This window comes from Trematomus bernacchii, unplaced genomic scaffold (genome assembly GCF_902827165.1).
Source record: "Trematomus bernacchii unplaced genomic scaffold, fTreBer1.1, whole genome shotgun sequence".
Taxonomy (NCBI): Eukaryota; Metazoa; Chordata; class Actinopteri; order Perciformes; family Nototheniidae; genus Trematomus; species Trematomus bernacchii.
The window spans coordinates 256012-274413 of record NW_022987564.1 but is presented as its reverse complement, the minus strand read 5'-3'; the positions used below and the strand labels follow the sequence as shown (position 1 = coordinate 274413).

Sequence of the window (18402 nt, the reverse complement as noted above, 5' to 3'; positions counted from 1 at the left end):
CCACTCGCGTGGTGGCTCTGGCTGAATATCCACTCGGGCTGCAGGAGTACCTGCGCTGCAAGATGGCCCAAGTGGACCCAGCTTTAATCTGAGAAGTGGCGAGTTAAAGTGCAATGTGTTCACTGTATATAAATTACTCTAGGACCAATGATGTGTTTACCAAATCTGTCAATCCCCTGAATCTCTGTGTTGATACTTCCGGTCCTGATGGTCCTCCTGAGTATTCCATTTCTCATGGTACCTCCCCCAAAGCTCTGTTGGTCATTGAGCCTAATGCCCCTTTCTTCTTCAGGTTGGAGCTCGTCTGATCTCCCATGCTGGCAAGTATATTTCAAAGTCGGGCCGGGCAGTAACGACATCAGAGTTTCTTCCTGAAGAATGTGAACCCATTTCATGAGGTCCCCCCCCCCCCCTCCCTGCTGGGGAATAAAGTGGCTACAGTGATGGCAGGGCGGGGCAGGAACCGAGCAGGGTGACTGGAGAGGGCTAAGGTCTCCTCCAGAGTGATCCCTCTCCCCCAATGCACCCCCACAGTCTGAGGTAGAACATCCAAGTTATATTTCAACTATAAAAGTGGCTGTGATGACAAACTTGCCCTCACTGATTAGATCTGATTGAGACAACTTAGATAACTGAGCCACACTAAGGGAAGGACCCTTCAGACTGAATCAAAGTTAATGCATTTCTGCTCTAATTGCTGTCTCTCTTTCTTCAGGTGTTGGATAACGCTGATGCAGAGAGAAATAAGATGACTAAATCACCTGCAGGTATGTTTTTAAACTACACCTTAAATATGGATTATTTCTGGCTGTGATGACAAACTTGCCCTCACTGATTAGATCTGATTGAGACAACTTAGTTGTCTCAATCAGATCTAATCAACTAAGCCACTTTAAATAAAAGGTGTTTCAAACTCACAGTTTCTTTATCTTTCTTAAGGTGACCATGATGGCTGAGCACTAGGCACTGATCCTGATGCTGCCGTGACTTCATGAGGATGTCTCACTTCAAGGTAATTTCAAATATCTTGTATAAAATGATTTATTCACAGCATGCTATCCTAAGGACCCGGGGCTTGTCTGTAGCTCTAGGGTTCTCCAAGTGCATGCCAGATAAAAGGTCGGTCTTTGACTGTTCTGGCCTCTTATGCCATCAGCAGCCACTCAACTGTCCAACAGATCCTCACGTCATTATGTAGAAATGCTTACTGCGCAACAACAGTTCTTTATTTCTTCTATATGTTATGCTACGGAAGAAAAGTTTATTATTCCGTCCAATTATTTTGTCCGTCTTCTCCTCCCACATTCAACATCGCAGAAACTCCGTTCAAACATCAAAACGTTCAGCTCGGTCGGGAATCGATGGCTATTACTTTTATCATTCATAACTTCCATAATTCCAGAGATACATCCCATAAAACATCAAATTTTTAACATTTGAACTTTAACATTGCGCAGCTCGTTAAGTTAGAGTGCGTAGGAAATCTTGAAATTTCCCTTCATATTTTTTTTAAAACTGCCATAATTCCCAAACCCTACATTCCTGAGACATACTTTTCATGACAAACGTAGGAAAACATCTCGTAGCTTGAAAAATGACAAAATTAAGCAAAATAATTAAACAAAATGCCTCTTGAGGGCATGAAGTGACAAAAACGTTCAAAATGTCTCAATTAAAGCCCATTGTAATTTCAGGCAGATATTTCCTCACAGCAGCAGCCGCACACCTTTAGTTAAACTGCCAAAAAAGGCCACATTATTAACCCGAAAGTACACAAAAATTACACTTCAGATACTCAACTTCCTTGACATGCTTCACGTTTTGAAATTTCACAGATATCTGTTATCGTTCTTCCACAAAACGTTCACATGTAAGAGGTTCATCTCTGATTCAGAACAATGCAAACCTCTGATCTTTTCATAGCTCGTTAGCTCAACTATAAACACCTGTGTAATGGAACACGATGATGTCATCACTCCAACTGACAGCAGTCAGTTCTAATGCTGCGTTCACACCGGACGCGATGCGATGTTTGTGGGCGGCGCGATTACATGTAAAGTCAATGCAGAGACGCGGACAGACGCGAATTCGCTCCGACGGCGAGCATGAAGCGGTGGACGTGGCGCGAATCACGCGATTGAGGCGATTGAACGGTGAGAGTTCAATTTTTTTCAACTCGAGCGTCAAATTCACGTGACGCGTTCTCGCGGAAGCCAATCAGCGGTGAGGATCTCAGCCAGTGCCGTCACTGACGTTCAACCACACATCAGCCGTTAGCTGTTAGCAGTTAGCACACAGAGCGCACAGCTCCTCATATCTGTTCAGAAACTGGACAAAAGTTAAACAAGTACAAACCACAGACTGTCTGTGTCATGGCGAATACAGTCGCTGGTTTATTTATGTCTGTAGGCCGTTGATATGAGTGTGGAATGAGCATATACAACGTTAGCTTAGCCTGGTCGACCCGATCTTCATTCAGAAAACAAGCATTTTAAAAGGTTTTTCGCCTGCCGTCTTGTCTGCAGACTTGTCAAGCATTAATTCATGGTTTTTACTAACCGGTATCAGTATGTTGTTACTTCGGCATCATTTAGAAACGTGTATTACAATTTAATCACGGTAAAATATGTTCATGTTGTAGTTGTAGCTCCCGAGCCAGCGCGTCTTGTTTGAATGATGCGAGTAAACACAGCTGTCAGCCGCGGTGAAACTCGAGCGTTTAGAGCGATGCGATAGGAGCGATTAGAGCGAAGCGAATATTCGCATCGCCTCCGGTGTGAACGCAGCATAACTGTTCATTTCATACACACACACTCTCTCTCACAAACTCTCTCTCTCTCTGCCACACCGATCCATGCCTCAACAGCTCTACGCCAAATCTGAGATCTCACCATAGGCTGTTTCCATGGAAACGCATCCCTCGCCATAAAACACGATGTTGTCGTGATACCTATGCAAATGGTCCAAACACCACCAGACTTCAGATGACAGTTAATGGTCCAGCCCTCAACATGTCTATATACCATTAGTGAGTTTTCCTCAAAAGCTGTTGCCATGGCAACGCATCCCTTGCAATAAAACACGATATTGCTATAACTCCTATGAAAATTGTCAAAAAGTGCTAAAACTTCACATGTGTGCCAACAGTCCAGCCGTGAAGACATCTACGGGACAGTTTTGAGATTTCTTCAAATGCCGTTGCCATGGCGACAGACCACTCGCCATGAAACACGATGTCGCTGTAAGTCCAATCGACACGGTCGAATCGTCCCCAATCTTCACTTGTATATCACCGGTCCATGCCTCAACAGCTCTACGCCAAATCTGAGATCTCACCATATGCCGTTTCCATGGAAACGCATCCCCCTCCATAAAACATGATGTTGCTGTAACTCCTATGAAAATGTTCAAAAAGTGCTCAAACTTCACATGTGTGCTAACCAGGATACTCTGCAACTTCTACAGGTGCACGATAGAGAGTATCCTCACTGGCAGCATGACGGCCTGGTACGGCAGCTGCACCGACCTCGATCGTAAGGCTTTACAGAGGGTGGTGAAAACTGCACAGCACATCACCAGGACGGAGCTGCCATCCATGGAGGACCTTTACTCCCAGCGGCTCAGGAAGAAATCACTACGGATTATCAAAGACCCCCATCACCCCAGCCACAAACTGTTCTTTCTGTTGCCGTCTGGCAGACGTTACCGCATATATATATATATATATATATATATATATATCATTCCAATAACTTGTATATAGACTCATACTGCACTATTCCACATCATAACTTTATTTCATTTTTATAACTATTATTATTTTTGTATTGCTCATGCTCTTATTGTTATTATGTTATGTTGCATTGTTGGAGAAGCCTGTGACATAAGATTTTCAACTGCATAATTACTCTGTAGCTATGTCAGATTGACAATAAAGAACCTTGAACCTTGAACAGTCCAGCCGTGAAGACATCTACGGGACATGCCGTTGCCATGGCAACACAATGCCCGCCATGAAACATGGTTTTCTCATAACTTCAGTGAAAATGCTCCAAATGGCCCTAAACTTCACAGGTTTGGTAACACTGCCATCAACGCATCTAAGCGTATTATGGGATGTCATCAAATGCCATTGGCATGGCGACAGATCATTCGCCATCAAGTTAGTTCAAAAGTTTGCATTTCAAATATTCTGCTGCTTTTCCAAGCCTTTTTACTTTCTTTTCTTCTCATCACACATTCAAGCTCCCAGTGTTCATGTATCATTTCAATCTAAATTCTTCACTTTCTTCTTACACATTACATTTCAGCATAGCAGTTTAGCGTCAGCTTTTCAGCATAAAGCATTCCCACTAGCAATTTCTTCAGGAATTGCATTCTCTAGTTTTAATGCTGTTCTCTTCCTGCAGGCATCAATCTGCCCATGAGATCTAATCCGATGTCCTTGGGATGCAGAGGCTCCATGTAACATGAGGTATTTAAGGAGATTTGTCTGCATCATTTCATAACTTCCTGATCTATGATGAATTTAAAACAAGAGGACTGTTGGATGAAACTCGCGGATATGGGACTGAGATTAGCTCTTAAATAATGACCTTAGAAAAAGTGTTTGAATTTCACTAAATGTAGTTTCTTTGTATTCTCAGGTGCAGTGCGTTGAAGGCAGCAGCAAGATGGTGAAGGAGGACAGGAGGATGTAAAGCTCTGAGTCGTAGCGACTGGAGAAAGTGCTATACGAGTACCGTCAGAGTTCTCTGTAAAGGATTTCTTACAAACTGTACAGCTGAACGGTTTCTCTCCGAAACAATTGTTGAAATAAACATCTTACACAGAACAATTTTGAGAATCCCTTTATTGATATTCTTGTATTTACACATGTGAAGGACATTTAGAGTTTGTGATGAATGTTTCACAACACTTATGGTGCAACAAGCATTGGATGCTTAGTTCACCAAGTTAATACATAACATTAAAAATGATAAAATACTTCCAGACACAGCACATACTGAGGGCTTGTTTTTAATGAAAAAATGCATGGGTTATTTTTGAAAAATCTGGTTGAAATTGTCCTTTATATCCCACTATCATGTCTAGCTTAAATATCAAACTGAAGCACAGGTAATGTGGTCTTTGACTAATACTAAACTTTTAAGAGTGATTTCCTGTTACTTTGTCACTGCAATGCCAAATAGTTTAAAATACAGTGGCAACCCCACACATGAATGGTTTCAGGATGCTTTACTGTTGGAATGACACGAGTGATGGTAGCGTTAACTTTGTTCTCCGGACAAGCTTTCTTTTGGACTTCCCACACAATCTGAAAGGGGATTCGTCAGATAAAATGACGTTACCCCACCCCTCAACTAGCCAATCCCTGTATACCTTTTGTGGAATATCAGTGTCTGATGTTTTTCCTGGAGAGAGGGCTTCTTTGCTCCCCTTCTTGAAACTAGGCCATCCTCCAAAGTCTTCTCCTCACTGTGCAGATGCTCTCACACCGGCTGCTATTCCTGATCAAACGGTGCTCTGCTGGTGCTCCGATCCTGCTCCTGATCAACTTTAGGAGACGGTCCTAGTGCTTGCTGGACTTTCTTGGGCGCCCTGAAGCCTTCTTCACAACAATTGAACCTCCCTCCTTTTTCAGGATTAAGTTCATTTTCATAGCAAAGAGGGATGTTGAAATAAATTGCAAATCACTCTTCATAACATGCTGCAGTATTTGTGTCATTCTCAAAACTTTTGGCCACGTCTGTACATTTAACCCATCCTTGTATGAGAGCCGTGTGCAGCTCCTATAGCTCCAGGGCTTCTACTTTAACCTCCGGGTTTAATTTAAAACATTTCACGAATACCAAAATGTTTGCGCATAATTCAGTTATTTTTATTACACATTTTTGGTGCACATGTCCCCCTCATAGTAAATAAATATCGCTCTACTGCACATCATTTTATTTCCTTAGTCTCATTTATTCTTCAATGTGCCTACAAAACGGTCAAACTGAATTTAATGCAATTTCCAGGTAAAAATAGAACTTATATCCTTCCTGAATTTAACAACAGACTCACCACAGGATGCTTTGAGTCTGGGTCGAGTTAAGTGGAGTTGGCGTCTAAGAAGAAAGCAGAAGAAGCCATGAAATCTTTTTTTTATTAAAGCAATGAATGATAAGATAAGGGTAAGTATTAATGACTGTCCACATATTTCTTTCCCAATTTATAAACCAGTTTGAAAATGCTTATTATTCTAATGCAAAAGCTCAAGTGTCTTCATATTGTTTAAATACATGGACTTCATTTCACCAACAAGGCCCAGGACCCCCACTGACAGTGACTGGTATCCACCCCATAATAACATTACATTAATGTACATCATGTGAACAACATCTTGTTTTTAATACTGTGAGCCATGTTCAGGCTAAGCTCTCTGCATTTTGCACACGTCTGCACGGCTCTCCATTTTAAAATATAATTCACTGTAGATTGCCATATATTCATTGTCCTAAATATGGTGACTATTGCCACTCAATATCACAGAGGGATTTGCTAAACTGGGTGATTTAGTAGGACGAGTGTAATCTCCATTGACGACGAGGTTTTTTGCTTTCAATGCCATTTTATTTTGTATATTTTGTGCTCGGCGACACGGTCAGAAAACAGTTTATTCTTCCCAGTCCCATATCACACACCTGTACCAGGGACATCAATGATATTCTGTTGCACCACTGCGCCATCTAGTGTTCAAAATATAACCAATAACAGACAGCCGAACCCTCGAGGAACCCACTGAGGACAGAGGAGACAAACAGGTGATGGTAATAATCTTGATACGTTATTGAAAACAGCCTCGTGGTATTTCATCGGCTCCAGATTGGCTGAGTCGATGTTCTGAGGAGGAAAACACCGTCATGTGATTGGTTGTTAGTTGAGCTTCAACCTGTATGACTCTATCTGTTGAGCTTCATTGTTTTACATTCATCAGATGATATTCTATACGACAGGACCCTCCTTCAGTCTCTTTCGGCTTTAAGCCTTCCGAAGGACAAAGAAGAGCATAACCTCCGGTAAGATACAAATATTCGTATTTAATGTCACAAAAGTGTATAGTTGTTATATTTAGCTTATAGTGAACTGAAAATAAGTATTTTATCATGTCAAGACAATTACTGACTGACATGCTGAAACCAACGAGCTAACGTTAGCTTATGTAGCTTAGTAGCTGTTATCACGTGGTTCAGTTAGCTTACGAGTGATTCTACAATTTAGGGTACATTCCATGTCCATTGATGTCCATTGATGATAATTATAATTATTCTAACTATTGTCTTCAAAAATATCATATTTTGCCTATTATTGGAAAGCATGTTATAATATCACACAAACATTATGTGCATCCTATGTTTTATTTAGCTTGAAATGTGTCATGATGTTCTTAAATTGTCAGTTTTTGCTATGTCCGTTTTTCAGTTGAGGGTGTCTTGGTTTCAAAATAATGAATAAAAACCATTAAAGTAAATAAAAAAAATTATTCATTTATTTCAAAAGTCTAAATACTAAAGAATAATAACATATTTTTAATTGATTTCGTCCTTTAAATAATTTAAATATCTTAATATATGAATGTCCGCAAAAGTTCTGTCAACTATGTCACTAACAGAACTCCCCCCTTTAACTCAAAAATGGTTTGTCCCAATACCATGTCACCAGCATCACATGATGCCATGTTCCTCTTTGGCAGACATTTTGAACACATTGTGGTGATTGTCCTCTAACTTTTTACAATATGTTATGTATAATAGCACATTGTCAATGAGTATATTAATTGACCATCAACAATGTTACGTACATTGTTATGGTTTACAATTGTTTAATGATTTTAATTCAATTATATGTTCAAATGTGATGTTAACCTGTTCAAGAAAATGACATGTGGTCATCCAGGCAAGGCCTACCATTGAAATGATGGGTCAAAATAGGGAAATTGTCAATTAAGTTACCCAGTACTGTAGTAACTTAGTTGACAGGTAACCTAGTTGACAATTTGTATGACATGTAGATGTCATTACACATCATTATCAATGGAATTTTGCACTTCTGCCTTGAAATGAACATAGTGCTGATGGTTAATAATGTGTCCAGTCAACTATGTTATTTGCGTCAAATGTTTGACTTTCATTGTCAACTATGTTGCACCTCATTTTTTCAAATTTAAAATATCTAAAATAGTGCTTCTGATATCCTTTATAGTATAATGTATATCTACACAGGTTGGAGTTTTACATGACATCTCTTAAAACTATCAAAATGACCTGTATGGTAGTTTTATTATACAAAATATCCCTATCCTTAATGACAGTGCTCAACATATCACATGAAAAAACAAAACTTTAATACAATTATTTTTTAAACTTTAAAAAATCTTTGGATATATGGTAGAATAGACTCTAGAGCCTTTCAAATTTGATTTTACTTGAAGTGCAGGACTTAATCAAATGATTGTAATGACTTCAAGTTTGTCCGTAACATAGTTGACAAACTGAGTAGTGAAAACATCCTTTCCCTTAAAATAAATAAAAATGTTTAAGCTTTGCAACTAGTGGATATGTTACACTGAGGAATATACTAACTTGAACCACTGATTGTTCTATTGAGAAAGAACACTTTCTTTGTACTGTTTTGTTGATGTGAAATGCACCCTAAATTATAGAATCAGTCTTAAGTTAATAGCTATAATGGCATGTTAATGTAGTTGTATTTTACCAAACATTGCGCTGCCTTATTATCAGTGGCGTTCTTATATGTACAAAAGTGGTGGGGCACAAAAAACGTAGATGTCTATATATAAGCTTCTGCAGTGAGGTTCATGGCTGGCGAGGCACTGGTACTGACTCTTCAGGTTTACAAATATTATATTTTGACCTAAACCAAAATATAATATTATTTTCAAAAGCTTTTTTTTGTCTGATGCTTCGATTAATTTTAAACAGACAGTTCAACAAAAGGATACCCAAGCAATGTAATGTTATCATTTAAATATTGAATTGTTCTCTCTTAGTAAGATCCCATTTTCAATAAAATTGCCGTCTTACCTTGACTTGAAGATGAAGTCCATTTGCCTATCCTTCTGCACAAAAATGTCTTACTTTTTTGTAAAAGTCCTCCTTATCTTCTTGTAGTTTCAAAAGTCTATCATAAATCTAATCGATAGATTTATGATTCAAAAATTATAAAAGTAGGGTAGACATGTGGATATTATCCGGCTGAACAAAACGTGCATTTATCTAACGGGTACGTTTCCCACAGATCTTATTTCGAGCTATTTTCTAAAATCCTATGGAGAAATCTCATTGCTTTTTTGTGGAGGGAAGCCACGCGCAGCTTACTTCCGGGTTTTAGGACGCGTCACTGCAGCTCTCCTCTTCACACACCACACTTTTCGCGGCACACGTACTTACAGCCAATCGGCTCTGAATTATGTGAGATGACGTATGGTGGGGATGGCAGCTCAGTGCCCCGATGGTCATTATTTTTTTGCCACACACATTAAATAGGAAAATACTCTGAGCATGCGCAGTGTAGTTTTTACAGTCACTGTTCACTTAGACAGTGAGAGGGAGGGGCATGATCAGGTTTTGTCCCACATGGCTCTAAACAGCTCAATAGGCACACACTGTAGACACTAATTAGAAGAACACAGACTAAAACAGCAATGTACAGACGAATCAGATGATTAACCATGATCTTAAAATATATTTTATATATTTTATTTTTTGTAATCATTATTTGTAATACTTTCTGCTGACACTAGGTGGGGCTGGAGCATAATGTTTACTGGAAACAAATGTTAGGGCTTGCATGTAAACTACACTTTGTCCTTGGATGATGTGAAATGTCTGTTTACTTGATGTATTGAGTTGAGGTTACCAGCCTTGGAGGTCTACCCTGATTTTATTAATCTGGCTGCTCCACCTCCCCAGAACCTGGCCAAACTGTAGGAGGTGTTTCTGAAGAACCCCATCAGCAGCCTAATGGAGTAGGCCCTGCGCATCTGCAACACAATTGTGAGTTCCAGCTCGTCAACCAGTCGGGACCCTGTCACAACCCAAGGTTTGTCACAAAAAATAATATGTATCATCATTCTCTTTTCAGTCATGTTGTAATATTAAAACCTAGCTAGGAATGAATCCAGGGTGCTGTTTATAGATCAGGTATTGAACAATTCACTTTAAATACAATGTATTTGTCAATGTCATTGTATCTGTAACATTCATCAAGTCACAGCAGGTCAAAAACTTAGTTTCCAGTGCATCTCTTATTAAACATACCTAAATAGTTGCATGTAAACCTAACATTTGGGGTAACAAAATCACCGTTGGAGTGATCTGTAACAGAAGATGCTCTTAGTTGAGGTATCAGGAAAGTAAAAGTTAGATCAGGGCATCCCTAAATGTTACAAGTTTACAGACACGTGTGATGAAATGCTATCTGTCTTTTCATTGTGTGAAAGGAATCTTTTTGTTTATCTGCTCACATTTCTTACTTTCTGTAAAGCACCTGCTGACTAATTTATCGATTCAAAGTCTGTGGGAAATATACCAGCTTTAATGAAGACACATGATGTTGCCAATTAACAATGACAATTTATTTGTACAGGTCTTAGGAGGAAAAATTGTATCTGCTCAATGAATCATGTATTGACGAATCACTGTGTCTAATCTTTGTAAATGTTCCTCCCCTGTGGCAGATTCAGCATGCAGGTGCTGCTGAATGGGAGGCGGTTTCCTGTCGCAGAGGCGTCAAGCAAGAAGGTTGCGAAAAAGGACGCTGCTGCCATCACCCTGAGAATGCTCACCACAGAGATGCTGAGCACGGGAGACGATGTGGACCAAGTGATGGAGGTACTCCCAGACCCTAGTGCAAGTTCTTCATTAAATGTGTGGAAAAAAGCTCCCATTAGCCATCTTAAGACCCCCAAATCTTGCATCGGAGGTTGGTCACCCACTCGACATGTAAGTAGAGAGTAGCTGGGCAATGTCTTTGATATAAGACTAGATATTGTCTTGGACTTTGGAAATCTTAATATTAAGTGTAGATTAATTTCGTTTTGTAAACTTGCCAGAATGTTTTAGCTTTACTATTATTTACCAACTTATTTATTACATCCACATTACTGATGGTTATTTATATATGCAGTGTACTACTGTAAATATAGGAACTACATTATGTTTCCCTGTTCCTGGTGTAAAACAAATCAATGATCATAAGGTGCAAATAATTAGATTCAGAAAACAGGTACATGACAAGATGTACAACAATGGAAAATCTACGTAAAAATCAAATAAAGTTGCAATTTCAAATGTAACCAATGTGATATGTAAATGTTGTTTCGCTCAGCCTTAGTAGAGAATAAACTCAAGTTCTTTATATAGGAGGGAAGAGAAGGGCTTTGCACATCTTCAAAATGAGTATAATGTCTTTAGAAAACTAGCAGATCGCCCTGGAGGCTGAAATAAATTATTGTGTGGCCTCTGTCACGCTGTTCTGCTCAATTTGCTCAATTTGCTCAATACTGTTCAAATCTCTCCTTCTCCCCTCCCAGCCTCAGTTGCCCCTGGGCTCCTCCAGTGATGGCAGTGGGTCTGCGACTACATGTCCCTCTTCGCCCCCTCTGACTGCAGGCGAGGGCCCGGACTGGTCCACCAGTCGGAACTCAGCAGCAAAGCCCCGGGCTCTAGCGTACTTCAAAAGACCCAACACTGCGTTGTTGTTGAGGTTTTTAATGAGGTCCCCGACCCCTGCCTCGTGAGCCGCTCGCAACTCCCTGGAAAAAATACATTTCTTTAAGAATTCAAAGTTTTGGAACATTATTGAAAGTAATTTTCCGCTAACAACACTTTTTCTCTGCTCGTGTTCCCTTGGGACCTTTTGTTCTTAAAGTGACTGAGAAAAACTATTAAATCCTCCTTCTCTTTGCCCCTGCTCAGGTTCACATTTCAGGCTAAGCTGGGCGCACGCTGGTTCCCTGCAGTGTGTGCGTCCAACAAGAAGCAGGGAAAACAGGAAGCAGCAGATGCCGCTCTACGGGTTCTGATTGGAGAGGGCAGCCCGCACCGGGGAGCTAATCCCAGCTGAGGTACTGACTTCTTAATGGTTCACATTTTCTGTCATGAAACATTAGCCTTCTCTTGCTCACCGTGGGGATTACGCAGAGCATAATGGAGTTACAGTCAACTAGGGGTGGGCGATACCACAAAATCTGGATTCGATCCGATACCAAGTATTTCAGGGCCAGTATCGCTGATACCGATATCGATACCGATACTTTTTAAAATGAAAAGCGTCTTATGTACTTTCATATAGGGGAGAGCTGCATGACATGATTTTTGAGCTGAAAGCATCAGAGACTAAATCTGAATTCATTTTCATGAATAAATACTAGGGCTGTCAAGTTAACGCGTTAATAACGCGTTAATGCAAAAAAAAATTAACGCCACTAATTATTTTAACGTGATTAACGCATGTGTATTTTTTGTCCTCGGCCGCCGTAGTTTCAGAGCGCATCGAGTTTAAAATACCATCGACAAGCTGATGCTGACAGCCCCGCTCCTACCGCCCGCTTGTGGCAGACCACACTTCCACGCTCACTGGCAGGCCCGGACTGGCCATCGGGAGGACCGGGAGGGAGTGTGTATGTGTGGCGCGACTCGCGCGAGCGAGGCACACCTTACGTGTTGTTAGCATCTGGTGCTAGCTAGCTACGCTAACGGATATAAGGAGCTGTTTCAATGACATTTCGCCGACAACTGCGCCGAGCACTTGACTTTATGCAGGTAGCCAGACAGTGGGACATTGTACGAAAAGTCAGCACACTCAGCACGGATAGTACGCGCAACATGATTGCAGCATCCAGGCAGCTCCCATTCGAGCATATATGCCTTGAGCTGCACATAGCTCCAACGATCCATCACAGTGTCCACACATACACACACACACACACAGTATTATTGTATGAGAGAGGTTCCAGGTTGAATTGAAGCGAATATTTGTAATGTTCAGGTTGTTGTGTTTAATATTCATGAGAATATTTGTCATTGTTCAAATGATAATAAACAAACATATAAAGCATATTTGTCCACTCATATGTTGATAAGAGTATTAAAAACTTGAAAGATATCCCTCTAAGGTACATTTAGAACAGATAAAAAATGTGCGATTAATCGCGATTAAATATTTTAATCGACTGACGGCCCTAATAAAGACAGGACCGTTTTTATAGACAAACGTTTTATTTTTGCAAATTTATAGTGCAAACATGAAAAATAACAATACAAAGTGGCCAGAGTAGCGAACTGCCTTCTTGCACACATCACAGTTCGCTAAGTTTTCATTGTCAGTTGTGAAATAGCTCCACACAACGCTCCTCTTTCTCTCAGCCATCATGCACGTGTGTGTCGCACTCGCGAGTCGCTGGCTGCTGCTGTCCTGCTGGCAGTCAGCTTGATAATCGGCGTTCAGGCAGGGAGCGCTCGAGGAGAGGAGGACAGCAGTGGAGAGAAAAGAGCGCATATACTTGTGTTCGTCTGCACATAGTTTTTGATGAAATTGACGAGTAGAGGAGAGGGGGGAAAAAAAGTATCGATCCTATTGGCTCTAGTATCGATATTTTGAAACGTAACGTAATATCAGAAGTATCGATATTTTGGGATCGATCCGCCCACCCCTACAGTCAACACCTGCATGTAATTGGTTAACCACCTCACATGGGCAAATCACACATAAAAAATAACATCTGCACACTCAGACTAACATGTAACCTCAGTTAGAACATAATGAGTCTTAAGGTAACTACACCCTGAGACTATTTTACCCCACACCTTGGTGGCTTCAGAGTAATTGAATCACTTGAAGGCTTTGTAGCATAAAAGGTAGTGAATATGACAAAATATAAACATTACACACATTTGGAAAGCTTTAATAACTTGCTATTGTAGTTTTCCTGAGATGTTTCATTGAATTTCACAGTCATTAATACTTCAGACGTACCAAATATTAAATAATGCTCATTTCCTTTTTGATTTTGCCTGTCCTGTTTGCACCCCTCTCTCTAGCTCCCAGTGAGTGGCAGCACTTTGCACGACCAGATAGCGATGTTGAGTCACCAGCGCTTCAACGCCCTGCCCACATGTATCCAGCACAGCCTTCACGGAGGTAGAGGTGAGTAAAGTACTCAAGGTGTTTTACTCATGCGCCCTATATGGCTAGTATTTTACTAAACATCTGGCAACAATGACTAAATTGTATGTTTATGTTCTGTAGCTTCTTTCCATGACAAAAAAAAATCAAGGTGGAGGGACTCCGTGTTTTAGAATGTGGAGACGCGGAGCTGCTACAGGAGAACGGGACCAGGATCGTAGTAGATACACAGGTCTACATTTCCAGCAAACCCAACACTGCCCTCCCCCCAACCTCTCTCACCAACTGCCTCCAGGACATCAGGAACTGGATGAGCAGGAACTTCCTAAAGCTCAACGGCAGCAAAACCGAAGCCCTGCTGGTTGGCACCAAAACCACCCTCTCCAAAACCTCATCCTCCCCTGCCTCCAACCTCATCATTGATGGCTACTCCATCCCCTTCTCTGGCCAAGTTAAGAGCCTTGGTGTCATCCTGGACAGCTCCCTCTCATTTTCACCTCACATAAATAACATCACCCGGACTGCCTTCTTCCACATACGCAACATCTCCAGACTCCGCCCATCCCTTTCTCAATCAAACACTGAAATCCTGGTCAATGCCTTTGTCACCTCCCGCATCGACTACTGTAACGCCATCCTCTCAGGCATCCCCACCAAGCTCATCAACAAACTACAAATCATACAGAACTCTGCAGCCCGGATCATCACCGGCACCAAGGCCTCAGAACACATCACCCCCATCCTCATCCAACTCCACTGGCTCCCCGTTCAATCCTGCATCAACTTCAAAAACCTACTGCTCACTTACAAAGCCCTACATAACCTGGCCCCCCCTATCTGGCTGACCTTCTTCAGGAGTACACCCCGTCTCGCTCCCTCCGCTCCTCCTCTGCTGGTCTGCTAACCGTCCCCACCCCACGCCTCGTCACCATGGGTGCTCGGGCTTTTAGCTGCACTGCTCCCAGACTCTGGAACTCCCTCCCCCCGCACATCCGACAGTCAGACACAATCACCATATTCAAATCCCAATTAAAAACCCACCTGTTCAGATCTGCCTACTCACTGTAGTCCTCCCTATTATATGTTTAATTTGTGTCCACTTGACTGTCTCCTCCATGATTTCCTGTTTGTGTTTTTATCATGTTTTGCTGCCTATTAGTGTTTTATTTATTTATTTTTTAACAAATTGTATGGTGTCCTTGGGTGTCATGAAAGGCGCCTAAAAATAAAATGTATTATTTATTATAGATCGAGCCATTTGGTTGAAGTACGAACCTCCAATAGTCGCCATGCCAGAGTTTAATTTCATCTTTACTACGTTGGCATCTGTGCACGTCACATGCATTTAAAACGTAAAAACACACCATGCCCCCCATTTGCCCACCCTGGACTAATAAATGTCCTTGGTGATTAACACAGGGGGGCAAATTGAATCTCTCGTAAACCTGTAGTGAAGGAACACCGTCCTCTCCCCCAGAGTGATCCCTCTCCCCCAGAGTGATCCCTCTCCTCCAGAGTGATCCCTCTCCCCCAGAGTGATCCCTCTCCCCCAGAGTGATCCCGCTCCCCCAGAGTGATCCCTCTCTCCCAATGCACCCCCACAGTCTGAGGTAGAACATCTGATGAACTAGTTGGACAAAAACACAGGAACTAACATTAAGCTAATTGAGGAATTGATCTCCAACAATTAAATGTAATGTTAAAAGCTCGTTGAGCCAATTTATTTCAAATAAGTAATGTGTAAGTGGCACGGCCTTGTTGAATTTCCTTTTGAGTTTCATGCTCTGTGGCATTATTACAATGATGTTCACATTTTTCGTCAACAGTAGTCATCCTTCGGGTTGGTGGTGATAAGCTTTATTCTGAGCAAAGCCACTAGGTTGCTAAACTACTGTTATCTTAACAATTTGTGATTTATTATTGAATGTCTTTGCTTGCAAGTGTGTACGGGGACAAGCTGCGCGGACAGGTGGAAGAGCGCTTGTCTTTCTATGAGACGTGCCACGCAAGAATCTGGATGTCATGAAGCTGTGAAAGAGGTGAGTGCAGAAAAGAAGCTCTTTACCCATGGATCAAATGTGTCCTATAAAAAGTTCAGTCTGTAAATGCTGTGGATGATGACAAGCTTTGTCCTGACCCTACTGTGGGGGTTTAAAATGATTTAATGAGCCTGACGCAGCATTAGGATGTAGAAATGTTGAACCAAACAAGCCAGTTTGCAACCATTTAATAATTTTTTTGTCCTAGGCTACTGAGATCAAGCGGAAACGCAAGAAGCGTGAAAAGAAGACTCTGGCGAGACCAACGGTGAAGCTGAGGTAAGCAGTGGTTGTAGTTTCAGGACTCGCATGTTTTGATTTGAGATTTGACCCTCACATGGTCCTCTGTGTACGACATGCTAAATTATCATGACTCCGAACCATTGGCTGGTCCCAAATAATGGACCCGATCACTGAAGTGAGTCAGACATTGCATCCACATAGAGCAGGATGTATATACATTGAGGGCTTGGAGTAAACATGAATATAGTTATTAACCTTTTTTACTGTCTTACAGGCAGAAAATGGAGACGCAGACACAAAGCCAGCGGCCGAGGAGATGGAGGTCGAGGCAGAGGAAGCCCCTGCTGCACAGAACGGAGCCGAGGAAACCCCAGGGAAAAAGACGTGGAGCTTGCTGTGGTCGAAGATAACGGAGCAGAGGTGTCTCTGTGTCTCTGTGTGTGTGAGCCACATGATGACATGTATAGATGCCGCAGCCTCCGGGCCGTGAGGACCTCTCATCTATCACCCTAGTCTGATGGCTGCTCGTTAATGAGGACCAGTGTTTCCGCTAGACCAGGGCTGAGAGGGCGTCCACCCCGAGAGCGGGGGGGGGGGGGCGGGTGCTTGAATTTTGACTTGAGCCGTCCCTTATAGATACTGTCTTTTTACGTTAGTGAGCCGGATCATTTGGCTCGGCTCTCTTAAAGCGCCGGCTGTTTCGGCTCCCAAGCGGCTCTTCATGTTACCACAGTTTACCACGGAGCCTCAGTTTCGCCGCTGCGAGGCTCTGGTTCTCACGCGCGTGCTCCACTAGCACCACTCATCGCGTCCAAATCGCGCACGTTCCGTGTTGTGCTGTAGCAGGCACCGCCGATGTCGGGGAAACAATCTTCAATACTCCGAAAAGAATCCCACCAGACTCCTTTGCCTCTCCAACAGAGGGATGTCCTTTTTCCTATTTGTTATTTCAAGCGATAAAAACTCGATCTTCTCTCGAATTATTAAAATGTTTGGACGCCCTCGGCTCGAGTTCAGGGCGTCCCGAGCTGAATAAGGGCGTCAAATGACGGCAAGACGCCCCCATGGCGGAAACGCTGATGAGGACTCTAATTACCTCACCTGCCCAGGGTTATAATAATAACACCGTCTGTGTGCAGGTGTGGCTCTGATGACCACGGTGGTGATCTCCACCCGGGACCACGGCGGGGTCGCTGAGATCAAGAGGGTCATCATGGAGAGAGACACCTACCCTCGAAAGTAGGGGCTGGGCCCCAAGGTACGATCTGTTTCCTTTTTACCTGTTCTGTGGTGTTAAAGTTATGTGTTGATGAGCTGCGGCTCGCCTCGAAAGTAGACGAGAATAGCCGATTGCAGCCGGGGGAGGTCTCAAAAAGCTTGCCTGAAGTCGGACAGCTCGGAGTCGGCTTGACTCGGCTTTGCAATGGCAGAAATTGCGTTGGCGTTCTTCGTTGTGGATGCAATAGAAATCCCACATTTATTTATTTATATGGAGAAGGCCATGATGAACACCGTCTGCGGAGGTAATTACGTATATTTTTATTTGATAGGGACATACCATTTTAATGAACAGCAGTATAAAATACGTAAAATAAAAAATGTAAATGCTTTTGAGCAAACGTGCTAATTTACATCCGTAGTACCTAGGCAGGTAACAAAGATAGACAAAAAATACACAAGTAAAAAGACAAAATCCATTGTAGGCTACTACATGTATCTAGGCCTACAGTACCACTGGCTGCATCAGTATAAATTAAAAAGTATGATCGATTATCCGGACTGATTACTTTACTTTACAGATCACAAATTATGACACTATTAGTCTTTTTTCCTAATGGGATAAGATAAAAGCTACTTTACTAAAGATATAGAAAGCAAGCAAGATAGTAGTACAATAAACAAGAATAAAACAAATCAAGTGAAGATAATA

General features: G+C 41.9%; 2 long non-coding RNA genes and 4 other non-coding genes across 6 annotated transcripts; all 6 read left to right on the top strand.

Annotated features, from left to right (window-relative positions):
• Nucleotides 1–414: 414 nt before the first annotated feature.
• Nucleotides 415–4831, top strand: LOC117478222. Its single transcript, XR_004555398.1, has 5 exons — nucleotides 415–540; nucleotides 716–767; nucleotides 940–1012; nucleotides 4410–4474; nucleotides 4647–4831. It is a non-coding gene; the product is annotated as an uncharacterized LOC117478222 (long non-coding RNA).
• On the top strand, nucleotides 1049–1180 carry LOC117478526. Its single transcript, XR_004555489.1, has one exon. It is a non-coding gene; the product is annotated as a small nucleolar RNA SNORA44 (small nucleolar RNA).
• LOC117478473 lies at nucleotides 4512–4582 on the top strand. Its single transcript, XR_004555438.1, has one exon. It is a non-coding gene; the product is annotated as a small nucleolar RNA SNORD99 (small nucleolar RNA).
• Nucleotides 4832–16131: 11300 nt separating the features above from the next.
• On the top strand, nucleotides 16132–16917 carry LOC117478257. The gene is made up of 3 exons (XR_004555402.1): nucleotides 16132–16229; nucleotides 16438–16508; nucleotides 16747–16917. It is a non-coding gene; the product is annotated as an uncharacterized LOC117478257 (long non-coding RNA).
• Nucleotides 16300–16367, top strand: LOC117478507. Its single transcript, XR_004555471.1, has one exon. It is a non-coding gene; the product is annotated as a small nucleolar RNA SNORD57 (small nucleolar RNA).
• A 1-nt stretch (nucleotide 16918) lies between the features above and the next one.
• LOC117478496 lies at nucleotides 16919–16995 on the top strand. Its single transcript, XR_004555460.1, has one exon. It is a non-coding gene; the product is annotated as a small nucleolar RNA SNORD83 (small nucleolar RNA).
• The last annotated feature ends 1407 nt before the right edge of the window (nucleotides 16996–18402 follow it).